This window comes from Rattus norvegicus, chromosome 2 (genome assembly GCF_036323735.1).
Source record: "Rattus norvegicus strain BN/NHsdMcwi chromosome 2, GRCr8, whole genome shotgun sequence".
NCBI lineage: Eukaryota > Metazoa > Chordata > Mammalia > Rodentia > Muridae > Rattus > Rattus norvegicus.
The window spans coordinates 202,493,808-202,515,116 of NC_086020.1; the positions used below are offsets into that span (position 1 = coordinate 202,493,808).

A 21,309-nucleotide genomic window follows, 5' to 3' on the forward strand; every position below is an offset into this window, starting at 1 on the left:
ACTATAACATTTATGGTACATTGCTATCGTTACTATACTCTACTGTATTATTAAGAGGAGTTAACTAACATGTCTAGGTCACATATCTATAAATAGAAGAGAAAGAATCTCATTATGTTTTTTTTTCTAAAGCCACAAATAACCAATAATCATACGGGGTCTTAGTATACAAGGCTCTTAGCAATAATTGCTTTCTGATTGGGCTCACAACAGCAAAGAAGACGCTTTGTACACTACATTGTAGAGGTTGGCAGTGGTTTTATATTTTATCTAATGTATACAATTATACTTACTTCCTGTAATTATTATATGAAACTATCAGAGAGAAACTATCAACTTATCTATTGCAGAAGGAACTTTAGCACTTCTCCACTTTATAAAAATGAACCAAAGAGTTCTTTTGACAATTTTGACAAAATATTTAGTCAGATATGCTTTTTCACATATGCTAATGAAATTAGCATTATTAATGTAATTTTCTTCAACACTTAAACCTATATCAAAATTTTCTTTCTTATTAGTAGTTTCTAATAGTCCAAAGTGTAAAGAATATTTCAACATAGTTACATGCATTTACTGTTAATTTTACAAAACTAATATTCTAGTGCTGGGTTTTAATTTTGATAATATTAATATCAGCATACATCTTGGATATAGTGTAATAAAAGTCCATCCTCAAATTGGTAGCAAAACAATGTAGTAAAAATACAAATTTAATAGAACCTGAAATGTAAAATATGAAAAGAATTTAGAGTCAGTAATAAATCACATGTATTTTATACTTTTAAAAACTATTTTTAACAAACTATAGAAATGATCCCTGAAAGTGTAGTCATTATTTTTACTTTTTATTTATAGGATATAAAAGTAAAAATATCTTTTTAAAAAGTTTATGTGTTATCTATCCCAGAATCCCATTAAGTGAGTGGTTTCTGTATTTATTTGTACAGAAATACTTAGTCCACTGACATGGTGGAGTAAGGTGTTCTGACAAGGCTCAAATTCAGAACAGAACTTGGCATTGGCCATATTATAAAGATTTGGCAAACATACAGAGTGTAAGATTAAAGACCTAGTAGGCTTGTGGCCTGATGTGGCAAGCTTTTGAAGCTGCAGTATGTTGCATGTTCTACAGGGCACCTTTCCTAAGTAAGAGGAAATTTTAGCTGTAATGGAGAAAGTAGTAATATAAGGGCAGGCGGGCAAAAATTTGTTACCAGGGGCAAAAATTTAAACAAAGACCACATTTCTTTCTGAAATTGTTGTATTCTGCTCTGCTGTGTTGGAAATGGCATTTTCCATAAATTTCATTTTTAATACAGTCTTATAATACTGTCCATTGCTTGGTGGACTGAAGTCACTGGTCTTCCCTTTTCTAGGTTGTTGCAGTCTGATATTGTGGTTACACTGAAAAGGATCAAATATATACAGAATAAGAGACAATATCTGTAGATTATTTTCCCACTACAGAAGAAAATTTATAAAATATTCAAAGCTAAAATCAAGTGTAAAAACAGCAATAAAAAAATCAACAACCACCAAGGAAAGTCATTTCTCTAAAGCTCTCTAATTGATTATGAGAACACAAAATCTTTCTCAATGCCACTCATCATCAGAAAATAATGCAAACCAATTAAAAGTGGCATGTGGTATTAACCCCATGAGAGCAATAATAGGCTAAAGATAAATCAGGAAATAGTTCCCTAAAAAGATGGGGAGATATTGGAATGTTGTATTGTTGGGGTGGGGGTGGTTGGAAAGGGGGAGTGGATGGGGAGGGGAACACCCTTTTAGAAGAAGGGGAGATGGGATAGGGAGATCATGTTCAGGAAATTAGGAAAGGGGAGAACATTTGAAATGTAAATAAAAATTATACAATAAAAGAAAGAAAAAAAAGAAAGAAAAAAGTGGTATAATGATATTGGGAAGCAGAATGCTATTTCCCCTAAAATACAAAAAAAGAATTCCCATTCACAGCACCAGCTTGACTTTCAATTATATTCCCTCAAAATTTCAAGGTATAATATCTAAGAGAACTTTTTATGAGTACATCTGTTGCACCCTTATTTACTAAATATAAAAAGTAGAAATGCCATCGAGTACCTGAATAAATAGGCAGTGTGTGACATATACATAAAATGGAATAAAATCAAATTCAGGCTATATGAGGAAGAAAATGCTGAAGTGTATCATCAGATAGATTAAATTTAAGAATGATATTAAATGAAACGTGTCAGGGAGAAAAATAAAGATATTTCATGTCAACAACATGAATCCCCCAGCCTTTCAATTCAGGGATGGGAAGTGAAGTAGTAAGAAAAAAGTATACAGTTCTTGTATGAGTGCTGTTATTATATACTACTTGCTTTTTTGGCAAAAATGTTTATTCTTATTTACATTGTCTTGTTTTGTGTTGTTTTAGTGTCTTTTAAAAATAGCATTTTAAACAGAAGAGAAATTATATTTAAAATCAAAAGTATTCCATTCAGAAGTATGTTTTCAAGTTGTTGATCTTTTAGAAATTCAACATTAATATACAAGGTATTATAAATTATGTCTTTAAGAAAGGTGGTTTAGACTGAAATAGAATAATGCAGATTAATTTAAAAATATACTTAGAGAATACATTATACTTTTCAGGTTTTGTTGGCTGGGACTAAAAACTGAGGGAAATAAATTCAGAGTAATTTGTACTGTTTTCTGTCTCAGTCAGTTGACTCTGTTGCCATGAGGCCTGCTATAAGTCAGAACATTGTGAAGAAGGAGGATGGAGAGAAAAATCCATTCAATTCATGACAGCTAGGAAACAAGACACAAAACAACAACAACAACAACAACAACAACAACAACAACAAAACCAAACCAAACAAACCAAAAAAAAAACACCAAGGATATCTCTCCAAGGCACAACCCCAGAAACCTGTGTATTCCAACATTGCCCAATGTCTTTCTTTCAAACACCTCAGAAAAGTAATGCAAAATTATGAATCTGTCATATAAGCAACTTAAAAAGTATGTCCTAGTACTTGGGATCAAATGGAATTTCAGTAATTGGCTTTACCAGCCATGGATCAGGACATTTATATACAGTCATTCAGGGAATAATCTACACCCATATCACAAGAGAAAACAAGCAAAAATATAGATTATAAGACGGTTCTTAGACGATTTAGGGACAAATATATAGTAATATAACATAGTTATATGCCAAAATGCTTTACAAATTTCCATGATCCTCTGAAAATTCCTGGAAAAAGTACATTATTTCATAAGATGATTTTTTTCTAAATACACTCATTTTAAAATTCTCATTTTTGAAAAGGATTTAGGTAGGATTTATGACACATCTACTCAAAGAAGGGATTCATTACGTTCAATTTATATTCTATACTGGCATTAAATTGTCTGTTTTGCCTAGGATTCAAACATTGTAACATTGTAATTAAAGCAAACAAAACAAAACAAAAACAAACAACAAGAACAAAACAAAAAACACCAAACAAATTCTGAAGTTTTAAGAAAGGCATTCCCTTGCCATATTAAATTTATTGTATATATTTTTGTAACCCAAATTTAACTGTTTTAAACTTCTCTTACTTATTCTACAATTAGCTGAAACACCCAACAGAGAGAACCCGTGGAAACCATATGTAGAGGTTAGGCCCAGCTCCCATGTGAGGAATGGGGCATCGCACCCATCTCAAAAATTTTAACCCAGAATTGTTCCTGTCTAAAGGAAAACCAGGAACAAAGAGTGGAGCAGAGATGAAGGAAAGGCCATTCAGAGACTGCCCCACCTAGGGATCCATCCCGTATGCACACACCAAACTCAGACACTCAAGGTGATGGCAAAAGGTGCTTGCTGACAGGAGCCTGATATAACTGTCTCTTGAGAAGCTCTGCCAGAGCCTGACAAATACATATGAGGATGCTTGAAGCCAACCGTCTGAGCACAAGGACCCCAATGGAGGATTTAGAGGAAGGACTCAAGGAGCTGAAGGGATTTGCAACCGTATAGGAAGAACAACAGTATTAACCAACCTGACCCCCCACTGTCACCCACCATCAATCTCCCACCATCAATCAAAGAACACACATGGAGGGACCCATGGCTCTTGTTGTATAAGTAGCAGAGAATGGCCTTGTCAGACATCAGTGAGAAGGGAGGCCCTTGGTCCTGTGAAAGTTTGATACCCCAGTGTAGGGGAATGCTAGGACAGTGAGGGAGGTTGTGGGTGGGTGCATGGGGAGCATCCTTATAGAAGCAGGGAGAGGGTATGAGAAAGGAGGCTTGCAGTAGGGGAACCTGGAAGGGAGATACCATGTGAAATGTAAATATATAAAATAATCATTAAAAATAAAAATAAAAACTGAAAGTTTTCATAAAATACATGACTAATCCCCAGAATTTGACAACATATTAATATGCTTTCATTTCCTAAGTGCTTTTAGGTCATGTGTAATCTTCCCAGGTTCTTTATTATTTCCTCTTTTGTTTATCTCATCCATGTTCATACTTACAAACATGAGTCACAGGTTAAATGTCCCTTTGAAAAGCTTCATTGCAGGTCAATTGCATTTATTCATTTTAAATTGTCTCAAAAAGTATTGGTAGCATTAACTAAACAAGCATAATGTTGAATTCCATGCAATCATATTTGGTTGGACTAAGTTTAAAGGAACTCTTCTTGGTACTCTGATGTATATTCATGACTCTTTGTTATAAAAGGATGAAAAGCAAATTACTAACAGTTGAAACATGTTAATATGCTTTTTAGTTTCAGCAACTCCCTAGGAAAAATAATGGACATAAAGAAAATTGCTATTTTCATTACTTGGAGATAGTGCTCTTTTGAAAGTATACAATGGTGACACAGAAGTCTATTACAATATCAGCAGGGTATAGGCCTAATATTTTGCAGAGTTATTATTGAAACTACTAAGAAAGAACAAGCCCCTATAGGCATCTATTCTTGAAACAATCTTAAAATGTGAGTTAGCCAAAATATTAATATCACCAAAGCTGGTTTTATTATACCCCTTCCTTTTATTAAAATGAACTGTAATTTTATTTTTAAACTAGAAAAATGATATTTCCCTTGTGGTAGAGAAGGAACTGTCAGTTAATAGAAATAAAACATTCAAGGAAGTTGAGATTTTTCTTACCTAAATATATTTTTAGTAAATTTTACTAAATATCTATTGGCTTTGACAATATTGTCTGACAATAATAAATATGAGGCATTGTGGTAGGTTATTTCACTATTAGAATCATTTTACCGTTAATAATTGTTAGTCAGGCATCACAGGGAACAGATTTCCATTACGTCCACAGTGGTATAATGGTGTGATTCTGTTCAAGTGAACTGCAGAACTATAAGACATGAGACTCTAAAGTAGAGCAAACATATAAACAAACATATAAACAAACAAACAAGCAAACCCACTAAAACCTACTGTTTCCTCTCAGATACAGCAAAAACATCAATGATTAGTATTCTGAGAATTGATAGAACTTGCTCCTCAGGACATTTGATAAAGAACCAAGGAATCTGTAGTGACATAACAAAAGAAGCCTGGTCTTTGACGGCAGCAACATCATGGAAGGAACTCGATATGACAGGAGGAAAATATTAAAAGTTTGATTGAAGGGTAGGAGTATCACAGTGCCAACTTCTTGTGTTCCTGACTGAGTTCAGGAAGGAGACCTTAGGACACTCTCTCTCTCTCTCTCTCTCTCTCTCTCTCTCTCTCTCTCTCTCTCTCTCTCTCCCTCTCTCCTGGAACATTCTTGTTTTTAGTCACATAACAGATGCTCTGAAAGATTCCTTATATCCAAACACAAACCAAAATGATCATCCATCATGATTAAGTAGGCTTCATCCCAGGGATGCAGGGATGGTTCAAAATAAGGAAACCCATCAATGTAATCCACTATATAAACAAATTCAAAGAAAAAAAAACCACATGATCATTTCATTCAGTGTTGAAAAGCATTTAACAAAATCAACACCCCTTCATGATAAAAGTCCTGGAAAGACTGGGAATTCAAGGGTCAAACCTAAACATAGTAAAAGGAATATACAGCAAACCATTAGCTAACATTAGACTAAATGGAGAGAAATTTGAAGCAATCACACAAAAGTCAGGGTCTAGACAATCCTGCCCACTCTCTCCCTACTTATTCAATATAGTGCTGGAAGTCCTAGCCAGAATCAGAAAACAAAAGGAGCTCAAAGGAATAAAAATTATAAAAGAAGAAGTCAAAGTATCACCACTGGCAGATGATATAATAGTACACTTAAATGACCCCAATAGTTCCACCAGAAAACTATTTAAACCTGATAAACAACTTCAACAAAGTGTCATGATAAAAAAATTAATAGAAACAAATCAGTAGCCTTCCTCTATTCAAAGGCTAAACAGGCTGAGAAAGAAATTAGGGAAATGATACCCTTCACAATAGACGGATATAACATAAAATAAGTCAGTGTGACTATAACCAAGCAAATGAAAGATCTATATGACAAGAATTTCAAGTCTATCAAGAAAGAAATTAAAGAACTCAGAAGATGGAAAGCTCTCCCATGCTCATGAACTGACAGGATTAATATAGTAAAACTAGCCATATTGCCAAAGCAATCTATAAATTCAATGCAATCCCCATCAAAATTCCAACTCAATTTTTCATAGAATTATAAAGAGAAATTTGCAAACTCATTTGCAATAACAAAAAACCCAGGACGGCAAAAACTATTCCTCAACAATAAAGTAACTGGGGGAATCACCATCCCTGACTTTCAAGCTCTATTACAGAGCAATGGTGATAAAAACTGTATGGTATTGGTACAGAGACAGGCAGGTAGTTTAGTGGAATAGAATTGAAGACCCAGAAATGAACCCACACACCACCAGTCACTTGATTTTTGGCAAAGGAGCTAAAACCATCCATTGAAAAATATATAGCATTTTCAATAAATGGTGCTGGTCCAACTGGATGTCAGCATGTAGAAGAATGCAAATGAATTCAATCTTACCACCCTGTACAAAGCTTAAGTCAAATGGATAAAGGACGTCCACATCAAACCAGATACACTCAAACTAATAGAAGAAAAAGTGGGGAAGAATATCGATCACATGGACACTGGACACAATTTCCTGAACAGAACACAAATGGCTTATGCTCTGGATCAAGAATCGACAAATGGGACCTCATAAAATTGCAAAGCTTATGTAAGATAAAGGACACTGTCATTAGGACAAAACAGCAACCAACAGATTGGGAAAAGATCTTTACCAATCCTACATCTGATAAAGGGCTAATATCCAAAATGTACCAAGAACTCAAGAAGTTAGACTCCAGCGAGCCAAATAACCCAATTAAAAATGGGGTTCAGAGCTAAACAAAGACTTCTCACCTGAGGAATATTGAATGGCTGAGAAGTACGTAAGAAATGGTCAACATTCTTAGTCATCAGGGAAATGCAAATCAAAACAATCCTGAGATTCCACCTCAGATCAGTCAGAATGGCTAAGATCAAAACTCAAGTGACAATAGTTACTGGAAATGATGTGGAAAAAGAGGAACACTCTTCCATGGTTGGTGGGATTGCAAACTGGTAAAACCAGTCTGGAAATCAGTCTGGAGGTTCCTCAGAAAATTGGACATTGCACTACCTGAGGACCCAGCTATACTTTTCCTGGGCATATACCCAAAAGATGCTTCAACATACGACAAAGGCACATGCTCCACTATGTTCATAGCAGTATTATTTATAATAGCCAGAAGCTAGAAAGAACCCAGATGCCCTTCAACAGAGGAATGGATACAGAAAATGTGGTACATCTACACAAGGGAGTACTACTCAGTGATCAAAAACAATGACTTCATGAAATTCATAGGCAAATTGATTGAACCTGAAAATATCATCCTGAGTGATGTAACCCAATCACAGAAGCACATGGTATGCACTCAGTGATAAATGGATATTACCCCAAAAGTCGAATTACCCTAGATACAATTCACAGACCACATGAAGCTCAAGAAGTATGACCAAATGCTTCACTCCTTCTTAAAGGGGGAAAATTCTTAAAAATTTTTATTGCAGTGAGACTGAAGGAATGGCCATTCAGAGCCTTCCCCACATGAGGCTCAAAACAGTCACCAAAACTCGATGATATTGAAGAAGCTAAGAAGGGCATCCTGACTGGAGCAGAATATAGATGTCTTCTGAGAGGCACAGTCAGAGCCTGTCAAATATAGATGCAAATGCTAGCAGCAAACCATTGAACTCAGAAACCGATCTTTGTTGGAGAAATTAGTGAAAGTATTGAAAGAGCTGAAGGAGCTTGCAAACCCATAAGAACAATAAAGCCAACAAACCAGAGCGCCTGGGGACTAAATCAATACTCAGGGACTATACATGGACTGACCCAGGGCTCCAGCTGCACATGTAGCAGATGGACTTCTTGGGGCACCAGGGGAAGGGGAAGCTCTTGGTCCTTACAAGACTGAACGCCCCAGTGTAGGGGAATGTCCGGTAGGGGGGGGATGTGAGAAGGGGAGGTGAATGGGGAGGGGAACACCCGTATAAAAGAAGGAGACAGTGATGGGATAGGGGAATTATTTCTGGGAAATAGGGAAATGGAAAAACCTTTGAAATGTAAATTTAAAAAATCCAATAAAAAAAAGAAAAAAAGAAAGCCTTCTTAGAGCAGTTTGGAATCACATTTGTCCTCTGCTAACCATGACTAGAGATAACTGTATTATATTGAAGTACAATATTTTTATTCCCTGTCACAGTGCAAAGTTTCTCCTCTTGAGTATTTTGTATTTGTGTTGATCCAATGGTTCCATGACTTTCCTACATTTAAAAGTTTAACTGTAAGATGAGCCCACTGTCCTGTCTTTGAATTTCCCGTCATGCCTAAAATGTGTAAACAATATTAAAGCGACATGTCCTTACTGTAGTGGAAGTGTCTCACTCGTTAGATCAAGTAGTTCTATGTCAGAAGTCACCATAGGACAAGCTGACAACTAGCAGGTGATGTTCCTGAAAGGATTTCACTTTAGATTATATCTATGATGAAGCTTTGACAGGCAAAGCCTAGGTGTAAATCATATTAGAGAGATTCCTTCCATGAATATGCTTTTCCTGTTATCACTAAACATATATAAAAATCACTATTTATTAGTCCATCGCTTTTGATCAGATCTCTGCAGGTCTATAAAGATGTACTGTCTTGTACTGATGCTCTGTAGACATATAGATGGTTTCTTAATTCTCAATAGATGATCCTTTAAGAATTCCTAAAATTATATCATTATTTATTGATACTCTTTTATAGTGGGACTGCTATTAAATCTCTTCTAATTGTCAAACTGCAATGAAAACTCTGTCAGTCTCCCATTTGTCACCAGTTAATTACTCTTAGATAGTAACCAGGCTTTCTACTACTCAGAGCACATTCCCAGAGTTTGTAAAACAATTTAGCAAAGGTCATAAGAAGGGAGCTAATGATTTATTATAGGTGTGAGGACAGAAGATAAAATACTGACTGAGTTTATTTATACATAACTTCACTAATAACTTAGTTGTGGTTTTTAACTTTCAATGAACCTGTTGAGCTGTGACAGGTGATGGATGTTTAACCAGATAATTACTCCTAATTGATGTACATTTAAAGATTCTGTGTTGTAAACTTCTATTTCAATTTATGATTTGATTTTATTTGAAATTGTGCTGAACTTTTTAACATGTGTTCATGTATTCTGAAAGGTGTATATGTACTGAGGACAAAGAGATGAGAAAAAAAATTTCCCTTCCCCCACTTAAAATCTTTCTCCTTTTCCCCCTTTATAAAAATAACTTTCATAGGAAACTTTTTACAACTTAGTAATAAACACTATAATCACTTTTCAAAGTGTCCCTTTTTCCTCCTGTTACTTCTGACTAGCAGACTGAAAGTGAGAGCCCAGCAGCTCCTGCTGAGATAGAACAAAGACCACATTACTTAATCCCTTGCTGTTAGGCTACAGGTGTCAATCGCCTAAGCCAGCAGCTTTTTACCCTCAGAAAGAGCAAGAATGTTTTTAGAACTTTTTAGAAGTTATCATCAATATTTCTGTATAGTTAGAGAGCTAGAATGTCTGGAGACCCTTAGACTTTAAAGCCACTTTCAGAGCCCGACTCTATGCCCCTTCTCTATCTCTGCCCTCTCCAGGACAGGAAACTCCTGGCAATTCTACTCTGTTTGCTTACTGTAGCTTCTCTGAATTCCTATTGAACATCAGAAAGCTCATCTTTGATACTGTGCTAAGAAGTCTGGCTTTCTTGAAGCCTCTGTCTCATTGTTGTATAGTCTCTTTCACATGAATATTGGTTCTTTCTCTGTTCTTTTTAGAATTCTTAGATTCTGGTGGCATACTGTGTCATTGAATTTTTCTCGGAAAGAAATTTCAATGTAAAGAAATCAATCAGTGTAGAGGGAGAAAATTATTTGTATACACATGTACGCACTGGAGAGTCCAGAAAAAAATTAACAAACACCTGTTCAATGGAATGAGGTTACCCAGCTGTTCTTCCTGGAATTCTAAGAATAACATAACTTTACAGTCTTCCAATACTTTGCTCGAGAGTAGATATGTTCTACCTGCATCTCCCAGAATTAAATTATCTGAGATTCTTTCCCCTGAAAACCCAATGCATTGCTTTTAGATCATAAACCTATTTTTTTATGAGCAATGTCATTTGTGCTTTAAAATAGTCTAAGTGGCTTCTGTGTTATCATAGGGCCAGGCCAATCCTGACTCCCACAGACATTATGCTTACTCAAGTCTTTCTCCCTGGATCCTTATCATGTGCACTGTTTCTAAGTCACCATAAACCACCTTATAGATGATGCTATATGATCTTTGCTAAGAACTTCAATGTAAATATGTTGTACATTTTGCTGTATTCTTAGGGCTGAGTTCATTTTTACCTTAGTACACTTTTCTAAGTTGTGCTTTGCTTAAATGTGGCAAAAGTAAAATGATCTGGGCCAGAATCTACAAGTCGTGGTTCAGCACTGGTTACAATAAAATAGACCATGTAGAACTCAATTGTTTTTGCACTGGAAATGAAGTGTTATAACATCATGACAACAGCCATATACAACGAAAACTTAACGATTTTATAATTTTGCCAATGACATATGTCCAAACATAAGATGGTTTTTAGAAATACTTTATGCTCATGCTAGCTGCCAGTAATTTACAAATGTCTCTAAAACATGAAGATCTATTGAAATTTGGAAAAATTGTTCAAAAAATAATACTAATAATTTAACTGAATTTGTGATTAATTATATACATTAAAATATAAATAAAAATGACAGAATTAGAAAATTTTCAAGTCACCATCATATATAGAAAGTACTTTTTTAGATATACATATATGGATAAGTGGCTATAGATGAATATTTTCAAATGAGTTATCTCCATAAAATATGTTTGTGACTAACATAAGATATGATGAAAGTAAATAATCAAGCCTTTGATTAAATTCAGGCTACCAAAAGAGAAATGTAAATATGAATCCAGTTCCACCACCTTTGACCTAGATATACCCTGCCTACAAGTTATTCTAGGGCAGTGGTGGCACAGGACTTGTGTGAAGAACCAAGTAATATGTGATTTAACTTAAGATCCACTCCACTAGATGGATCTTAAACTGTTTGAATAAACATGAACTAGAGACAAGAGAGCCCAGAGACCTAGGGTAAAACCAAAAACTACTAGTATAAGAAAAAAAAGTACAATAAATGACTCCTAGTGATATTTTGCTATACTCATAGATCAGTGCCTAACTCAGTCATCATTGAAGAGATTTTTTTTCTGTAACAGATGGAAATCAATGTTGAGACTCACAGACAGACTCTATGAGGAGAAAGTCCTTGGGACACTGCCTTAAATGGAATATTTCTATCAAATTCCTCCCCTCAAAGCTCAGAGAATCCAACAGAAGAGAAGGAAGAAAGACTGCAAGAGCAAAAATGGATTCAGGACACTAAGGAAAACAGGTCCGCTCAATCAGCATGAACAAAGCTCACATGTAGTCTACAGCAAGCATAGGACACACACAGCTCTACATCAGGTCTCCTGCCTATATATTATATCTTTGTCAGTTTAGTAGTTTTGGGGACTCCTGGGTATGTAAAATGTGGGTCTCTAATTCATCGGCCTACTCTTGGGATATCTGCTTCTGTTAGGTTGCCTTACCTAGTCTTGATTTGATGGTTTTTGATTTATCTTACAATATTGTATCTTGTATAATAAAAAATATTCCTTATAACAGCCTATTAGGCCACTAATTTCCATAGGTCTGGAAAGAGTCATGTATCATGTTAAAGTTGAATAATTTTGAACCAGGGTACCAATCAGATAAATATAAAAATATTGTCCATAATAAGTAAAGACAAATTGGAGACACATACACTAATTGCAGAGGCTGGAGTTCAAATCAATTGTGAAAGATCCAGACTTCCAAATTCTCATCAGCTTCCTGTGAACGAGTCCTATTTTTGTTTGTTGGTACCCAGGAAAAATAGACACCTCTAGTCTTGTATCCTATTTGCAATTTGTTATTATATATAGAATTGCTTGAGCATCCAGGAAAACCAATAATATGTCATTCAGGTCAGAGGAAAGACAGCTCCTTCCTTACAATACTATGTAAATATTGAGGAAAACTCTATCATAACACATGCTTCTTTTTGTTTCTTTTCTTTTCTTTTCTTTTCCTTTTATTGGATATTTTTTATTTAGTTTTCAAATGTTATTCCCTTTTCTGGTTTCCCAGACATAAGTCCCCTATCCCATCCCCCTCTATGTGCTTCTTGTCATGAGATTTTCAGTAGAAGAGAGATGTTTAGAGGACTTGTTCTACAGAACGGATTAAGCAATTAATAAAAATATCACTGTAAATTAATGGTGTCAAACCTCCCTAATGTTGTGACCCTTTAATACAATTTCTCACATTATGGTAACTCCAACTACAAAATTATTTTCTTTGCTACTTCATAATTGTAATTTTGTTACGGTTATGAACTGTAGGATATGTGATATGTGACCCCCGTAAGTGGGTGGCTTTTAACTGTGTCATCCATCAAGGCAAAGCAACTCATAGAATGAGAAAAGCTTTTGTAAATAATTTCATAGTGAACAGAGAGTACACAGAGAAGACCTAGTTATAAGGAACTAGCATTCTGTGCCGGCTATTATCACCTGTAAATATTGCATTACTCATGACACTAATGTATAATCAGACATTATAGTTGGTAGTTGTTGTGGTTTGCCCTGGAGTTATCTGTATTTTGATGCAAATTCCACTGCCCCAAGGACTAGTCACTTAGGACTCAGGTGACTTCACCAGAATCTTCTCCCTATTTAATTTGTAAAATACAGGTGAGGGCAGGTACAGGATAGAAGGAGGCCTGTCATTGGATGAGAAGGAAGGATGGGTGGGAGGAAAGTTTGAAGGAAGAGGAGGAGACAGGAATGGAAAGGAGGAAGAGACTGGAGGGACAGTGAGAGAAGCTTTGGCGGGACAATGTGGAGGCTGACATTAAGATTCCATGCTGTACTTTTACAGGTTGTTATGAATGTTCTTAAGGGATGGATGTGTACTGGGTTTTGTATGTTTAGTTGGGCAATTATATCTTATCAATTGGATCAGTGGTTATTGTGTTGTGTGTTCTTTCATGGGCAGATTTAAGTGTAAGGGAGTGTGGGGTGGCTAGTCTGGGCTGCCACTGAATTGGAATGTGTGCTTCTGGCATGGAAACCTCCCTTGGGACCTGGATGGGTAGAGAGATTGTTGTCAGGCTCAGAGAAAAGCCTTCTGCAGTGTGATATGGGATGGAGCAAAGCAGGTGAGGTTTGCTGACTGAGACTTAAGATATCCAGCAGATATCTTGGGGCACTGTGGTGACAGACCTAGTGGGGGATAAAAGGCAGCATTTTATTTTTTATATTTTTACAACAGCATGTAGTAAAGATGTAACAACAAGAAAATCTGAAAATTTAAAAACATTTTACAAAGTTGCTTTCAACGATGAGTGCTATGTTAGTATGAGTATGGAGAACTTATTCATACCTAGTGAAAACTAGCAGAGATTTAGAGACAAAGCAAAATTTGATGTATGATTTTTAAAAGGTACCACAAAGAAAAATACCAGCAAAGGCCACAAGGAATTATAGAGTACCCTACATAAGAGAAACTTGAGTGACTTGGGCTTATAGTTTAAGTTTATGGACCCATTCTCGGGAAGGTCAGTGATTTGCAATTAATCTACAAAGAGGAGTTAAGGATATTTCTCAGTAAAAATGTTTGCTTTGCAAAAAGAAGACAAATCCTAAGCACACATGTAAAGAAAAAATAGAGCATTGTTGTGTGTGCTTGGAATCCTAGAAATGGAGAGATGGGGTAGGTAGATTCTGAGACAGGATTGGCTAGCCAGCACAGCCAAAACAGTCAGCCTCTGGTTCAATGAGCAACCGTCTCAAGCTGGTAAAAGGAACAGCTGTATCAGAAGTTACCCTATGTCTTTTGTTGGCTTTCAGATATGAAAATTCAGGCTCAGGTGTCTGCATACCTGCAGGACAACAGACACAGATACAACCAACACACACACACACACACACACACACACACACACACACGCACACTCACACACACATTTTAAGGAAATAAGTTATCACATGGTTCCTAAGCAATATGTAAACACTATACTGTGGGTGTCACCTCTGCTACTTTTTTTTTTTTGACAATTTATAAGAACTTTTTCTTACATCCTCAATAATCAAGCAGCATAACATCTATCATAATTGCAAGGATGTATTTTTTCATCCCACGGGAAAAAGGGAAAGGAACATTTGGCTAAAATTTCTCTTTGAGTCATTTTGTATATTGTTGAGTTCTGAACAATTCCATTAAGTTTCGAAGTAGTATATGAAACTTAAATTAGTCATCTAAGTTTCTCAATTTTGTAAATGTATAAACCCCAAATTTCAATAATTATAAAAAAAATATTTTGGCTACTCTAAAATACTCCGAAATACTAATTTTATATTGCTACATATTATAAAATAACTTTATATGTATCTTGTTCATAATTTTTCACGTTACCAAAAGAAAATTTATAACTTGTTTCTTGTTGTAATACATCATCTTTTTGGAGTTTGATAATTTCTCCCAGCATGATGTCTTCAATGTTTATCCTTGTTTATCAATGTTGAAGCATGCATACGAATTTCTTTTTTTCTTTCTTTTTTTCATTTTTTTCTTTCCTTTTTTTTTCCGGAGCTGGGGACCGAACCCAGGGCCTTGCGCTTTCTAGGCAAGCACTCTACCACTGAGCTAAATCCCCAACCCCACGAATTTCTTTATTTTTCAAGGTAATACATCATTCCATAGTGAGCACATAGCGTAACTTATCTATGGACCAAATGATGGTCATTTGGATTGCTTCAACCTTTTATTTCCCATTAAAAATGCTTCCATGGGCATGAATATATAGGAGTTAATTGGACCTCTACATATAAAACTTGTATATAATCTACCTATTTATCTTCCATCTGTCCATCTGCCTCTGTCCCTACCTATCTATTTATCTATCATCTATTGATCTGTTCAATGTTAGAATTACTCGATCAAATACCACTCACAGTTCTTCTGTGGTTGTATTTTAAGGGACCACACTTCTGTACCACTTCTGTACTGCTTTCCACAGTAACTATAGTGTTTCATATATTAATAAACAATATTCTGGTGATTGCTCGACATTATCCACTATGTTCATGTGACTTGATTCAATCTTTACAATGATAACATATTAGATTTATTTATAATGTTACTAGCACACATATTTTCTTTTTTCATTTATAATTTTATTTGTTTACATTTCAAATAATATCCCCCCTCCCTGTTAACTCTCACAACCCCCCCCCATCCATGCCTTCTCTGTCTTCTTCCCTTATCCTCTGTGAGGTTGTTCCTCCCCACTTCCACTTCACTGCTACGCTGGGAAATCAAGTCCCCACAAGACCAAGGTTTCCCCCTCCCATTGAGTTCAGATAAGTCCATCCTCTGTTACATATGTATCTGGGGCCATGTATACTCTTTGGTTGGTACTTTAGCCTCTGGTAGCCTTGGGGTGTCTAGTTGGCTGATACTATTATTTTTCCTATGGGGTTGCAATTCCCTTCAGCTCCTTCAGTCCTTCCCCTAGCTGTTCCATTGGAGTCTGATGACTGGCTGTGAGTATCTGCATCTATATTGGTCAGATGCTGGTAGACCCTCTCAGGGAACAGCCATACTAGTCTCCTGTCAGCAAGCCCTTCTTGGTGCCAGCAATAATGTGTGGGTTTGGTGTCTGTAGATAGGATGGATCCCTAGTTGATCAAGCTCTTGAAGCAGGAAGACACATCTTTAATCTGGACCACACTTTTTGCTAGAATTCTATACAATGGCATAGAAGAAGGAAATTTTTGTGCTTTGCCATGTTGCTCTTGCCTTTGTAACCAGTCCACTCTTTCACTGGCATTATGTGCTACTTCTTTGGGATCCTAGCATCTACTGAAGACTATGATGAGACATCTACCCTTTTAGATTTTTGACCTTCTATTTCTAGTCCAACATTGTTGGGTTATGTGGACTGTTGCCTGTGAGTGTACTAAATCCCCTCTCCCCTCTCTCTCTTCTTTAAGTTTTGCTGCTTTAGGACAACCTTGACTAATACATTGTTCCACACACCACATTAAAATGATTATTAAATTTGTAGGGATAAGGAATGTAACTAACTGGTTTTGAAAACTGGTTGATTTTCCATAGGACCAAGGTTAAATTACCACCACCCACATTGAAACTCACGACTATTTGTAACTCCAGATGAAGAAGATTGGGTACCTACTCCCTGCCTCTCCAGGCACTAGTCATGCACTTGGTGTACAGACATGCATACAAACAAAATGCCCATAAACTTACAATTAATAATTAACACAAAAATTATTAAACCAAAGTGACTTGTAAATCACTATACCAAAGTATAAAAATTATTAAAATTTAAATTAAAAAATACAAAAAATTAATGTGCTATATAACAATCAATGAAACTGATGAGTCCACTAGGCTCCAATAGAATACACATTTCACAAAACCAAATCTAATGTGGTAATCCTAGAAATATGACTGATAAATATGAAGTGTGGTATAGATACAGAAAGGAGACAAGAGAAAGTGTCATGAAAAGTCAGAATTATGGTTTATATTAATGAAATGTATGCATTAAAATTAATCAGTAAAATGAAAATGAGACAAAATTTTCTAAGATGTTTGTACTTTATTAAGTAACATTTAAATGAATATCTTAAATTAATATATATTTATATTTTTATAACGTATATAATTTTGTTATGATATATATTACATTTGTATATAATACAATATTTTAAATAAATGTGTATATATCAACAGGTTTGTTGCCTCAAGCTGTAATTACAACAGTACAGAAAGTTAAGGAAAATAGTTGATAGGAATTTGATGGTAGCAAGTGCTACAGTAGTGCACTATAATATATACATATCCTGTGTGTATATATATATATATATTTATATATACACATATATACATATATATACATATATATGTGAGTGTATGTATATGTATATGATATGTATATGCGATACAATAGTGACACTCTGTTTTACATATTAAAATTAACAAATGAAAAATATTTTAATTTTAATATTTCCCTTTTATTGTTATGCATTTCTTACATTATCTCTATTTTTGTGATTTTTATACTAGAGGTGCTTAATTTACAAAAATCTTACATGGTTTACTTAACAAAGACTAATGGGAAACAAAGCAAAATTCACAATTCTTTTCATTGATGTCAATATTTTTAATGTTCAATTTGTGGTGTTACATGATGAAAAATTTTCATATACCCTAGTTTAGTCTTTACACTGAAAGAGAGGGAGCACTAAATAGTATATATACTATTAAGCACCTTAGCATACTGAAGATAAATGGAGAAATGTAACTATTTAATGATATAATATGTTGATCATAATATCATTATTTGAGTACTTAAAATACTTTAATGCTCATCTAATTCACCTGTGTATAATGAACAACTTGAAATAGAAGCAAGTCTGCATAAAATGTGTGCAGTGACAACTTATGATCTGTTCTGTGGAGTACTAAAAATGTTCATAAATATATTTTAGCTAACATTGTTTTTTTTTAATTCCATAAATACTAGAATTATAGCCATACTCACAACCTCTTAGATGGTATTCCATACCAATACAATATGATCTCCATTATAATAACCTACTTTATGAAGATTAAATGCTTTTGCAATTCAAACATGGTAAAATTGGCTTAAAGCAAAATCAAACAGTAGTTTGCTGGTTCAGGATTTGAATAGTGGAATGAGAAATCTCTCTTATATTGCTATTGTGCCCTGGTCAGCTAAGAAGTAATTGCTTTTTATAAGGCAAATTTGCTTTTACTTATCTAAGGTAATGAAATGAACCTGAAACATTTCCTTGGAAATCAAAGTCACTATCCCTGAAATGTCACCAGACAAATTCCATCATATAGTTTCAGCAAACATGTAATGAGAAAGTTGGGCCAGACATTGATTGACAGAATTCTATTAGAAAGCTTTCTCACACATTCATCCATAATTATCTGTATTGTAAATCAATACTGATTATATTTCTTTGTATTTGTGGGTTGTTACTGTGCAGGAAAAATCACGCATTCATGGAGAAAATGTAGAAAAAATTTGTTAAGATAGGTGATCCAGTATAACATTTACTAATATTTCTTAACAGATACAAATCAATATTACATGTATAGAAAGACTAAAAAACTCTACCTGTTTATATAAATGTAACAAAAAATGCATCCTTGAAACCAAACTCAGCATGTTTGTATCGCCTAAAGTAATTTATCACTAATAAATACAGTATTTACATGGACTGTCAATATGTTTTAACGGAGAACATCTATGATACTTCATGAAGATGTTCTTTAGTAGAGCATGATTTTTGATACATGGTTCATTCCCAGCAACATAACAGAGAATGCTCTTTCTAGAGTGAATTAATTTTACAGATGGGATGTTTTAGATCTATGCTGTACTTAAACACTCTTGGGAACCAGTCTGTGGGTGGTATCTGTATTCTCCTTATTTCTCAGAAAGCATATGTTGATTGTAATAATTGTATTAATGTACATTTTAAAGAGTTGTTTAAAGATCATTTTGTCATGGGAATTAGAAATATCTTTGTTAGCAAACAAAAGTAATAACTACATATACTAATTTTAATGTATGAAAATAAATTCTCCCTTGGTTTTTGGAATGACAAAACTTTAGAGGATGGTTAGAGAAAATATAATTTTAATATTTACTCCTATGTGAATAGAATACAGCAACCAGCATAGCTATAGTGTCAATCCAAAAACAATAATAGTGAACAACACAAATTCCTTTAATAGCTACCATCAAATGTGAGGCCATCTACACTCAGGGTTTTAGATAGATAGATGATAGATAGATAGATAGATAGATAGATAGATAGATAGATAGATAGATAGATAGATACAAACAACTAGGAGCACTGTTTTCTCCTAGTTAGGTGTAGAATCACAGGATCTTTTGTCCCAGTGATATCTTTGGTATCACTGATTATACTTGAAGTTCTAAATGTATGTCTCAGTGGCAAAAATAGTACACATATGAGCTCTGGAGTCTTCTAGAGAACTGCTACCCATAGAACCTGCACTTAATACTCTCTTTAAAATATCAATTTATTCTTCAAAAAGTATAGTTATTTGGAATAAGAATTTATGTAAACAAGATTCCTGTCAGAAATGCTGACCTAGAAACCACACACCAAGGCACACATTCTGTGTTAAGACAATGATGCCAAGTGCACAGTCATTGAATCTGCCCCTTTGTGTAATGACATGGGATTGGCAATTGTGTTAGCCATTTTGAAATCTAATTTACTATTTTGTATAAAATGTTAGCTGTTGATATTTTTGGGTGAGTTTTAAAATATATTTCTAAAATTTTTTTTGTCATTTATACTTTCTTCAATTTTATGTGGGTGAATGTTTTTCTTTCATATATTTACATGAAACATATGTGTACTTTGATGATGAAGAGGCTAGAAAAACATGTTGCATACCTTTAACCCAAGTTACATATGTTTGTGAAGCATCATATGAGTGCCAGGGACTAAACTCAGACGTTCCACTAGAACGACAGGTGCCTTTATCTATTGAGCCTTTTCTCAAGGCATTAATTTTTCCAAAATAACTTGCCTAGTTTATTTCTTTTTATTTTTTATTAACTTGAGTATTTCTTATATACATTTCAACTGTTATTCCCTTTCCCGGTTTCCGGGCAAACACCACCCTCACCCTCCCCTTCCTTATGGGTGTTCCCCTCCCCCCATTGCCGCCCTTCCCCCAACAGTCTAGTTCACTGGGGGTTCAGTCTTAGAAGGACCCAGGGCTTCCCCTTCCACTGGTGCTCTTACTAGGATATTCATTGCTACCTATGAGGTCAGAGTCCAGGGTCAGTTCGTGTATAGTCTTTAGGTAGTGGCTTAGTCCCTGGAAGCTCTGGTTGCTTGGCATTGTTGTACTTTTGGGGTCTCGAGCCCCTTCAAGCTCTTCCAGTTCTTTCTCTGATTCCTTCAACAGGGGTCCTATTCTCAATTCAGTGGTTTGCTGCTGGCATTCGCCTCTGTATTTGCTTTATTCTGGCTGTGTCTCTCAGGAGCGATCTATATCCTGCTCCTGTCAGCCTGCACTTCTTTGCTTCATCCATCTTGTCTAATTGGGTGGCTGTATATGTATGGGCCATGTGTGGGGCAAGCTCTGAATGGGTGTTACTTCAGTCTCTGTTTTAATCTTTGTCTCTCCCTTCCCTGCAAAGGGTATTCTTTTTCCTCATTTAAAGAAGGAGTGAAGCATTCACATTTTGATCATCCCTCTTGAGTTTCGTTTGTTCTAGGGATTTGGGTAATTCAAGCATTTGGGCTAATAGCCACTTATCAATGAGTGCATACCATGTATGTCTTTCTGTGATTGGGTTAGCTCACTCAGGATGATATTTTCCAGTTCTAAACATTTGCCTACGAATTTCATAAACTCGTTGTTTTTGATAGCTGAGTAATATTCCATTGTGTAGATGTACCACATTTTCTGTATCCATTCCTCTGTTGAAGGGCATCTGGGT

At 35.2% G+C, this 21,309-nt stretch overlaps 1 pseudogene; it reads right to left on the bottom strand.

Annotated features, from left to right (window-relative positions):
- Positions 1-766: 766 nt before the first annotated feature.
- On the bottom strand, positions 767-836 carry LOC120101124 (small nucleolar RNA U3; annotated as a pseudogene).
- Between the last annotated feature and the right edge of the window lie 20,473 nt (positions 837-21,309).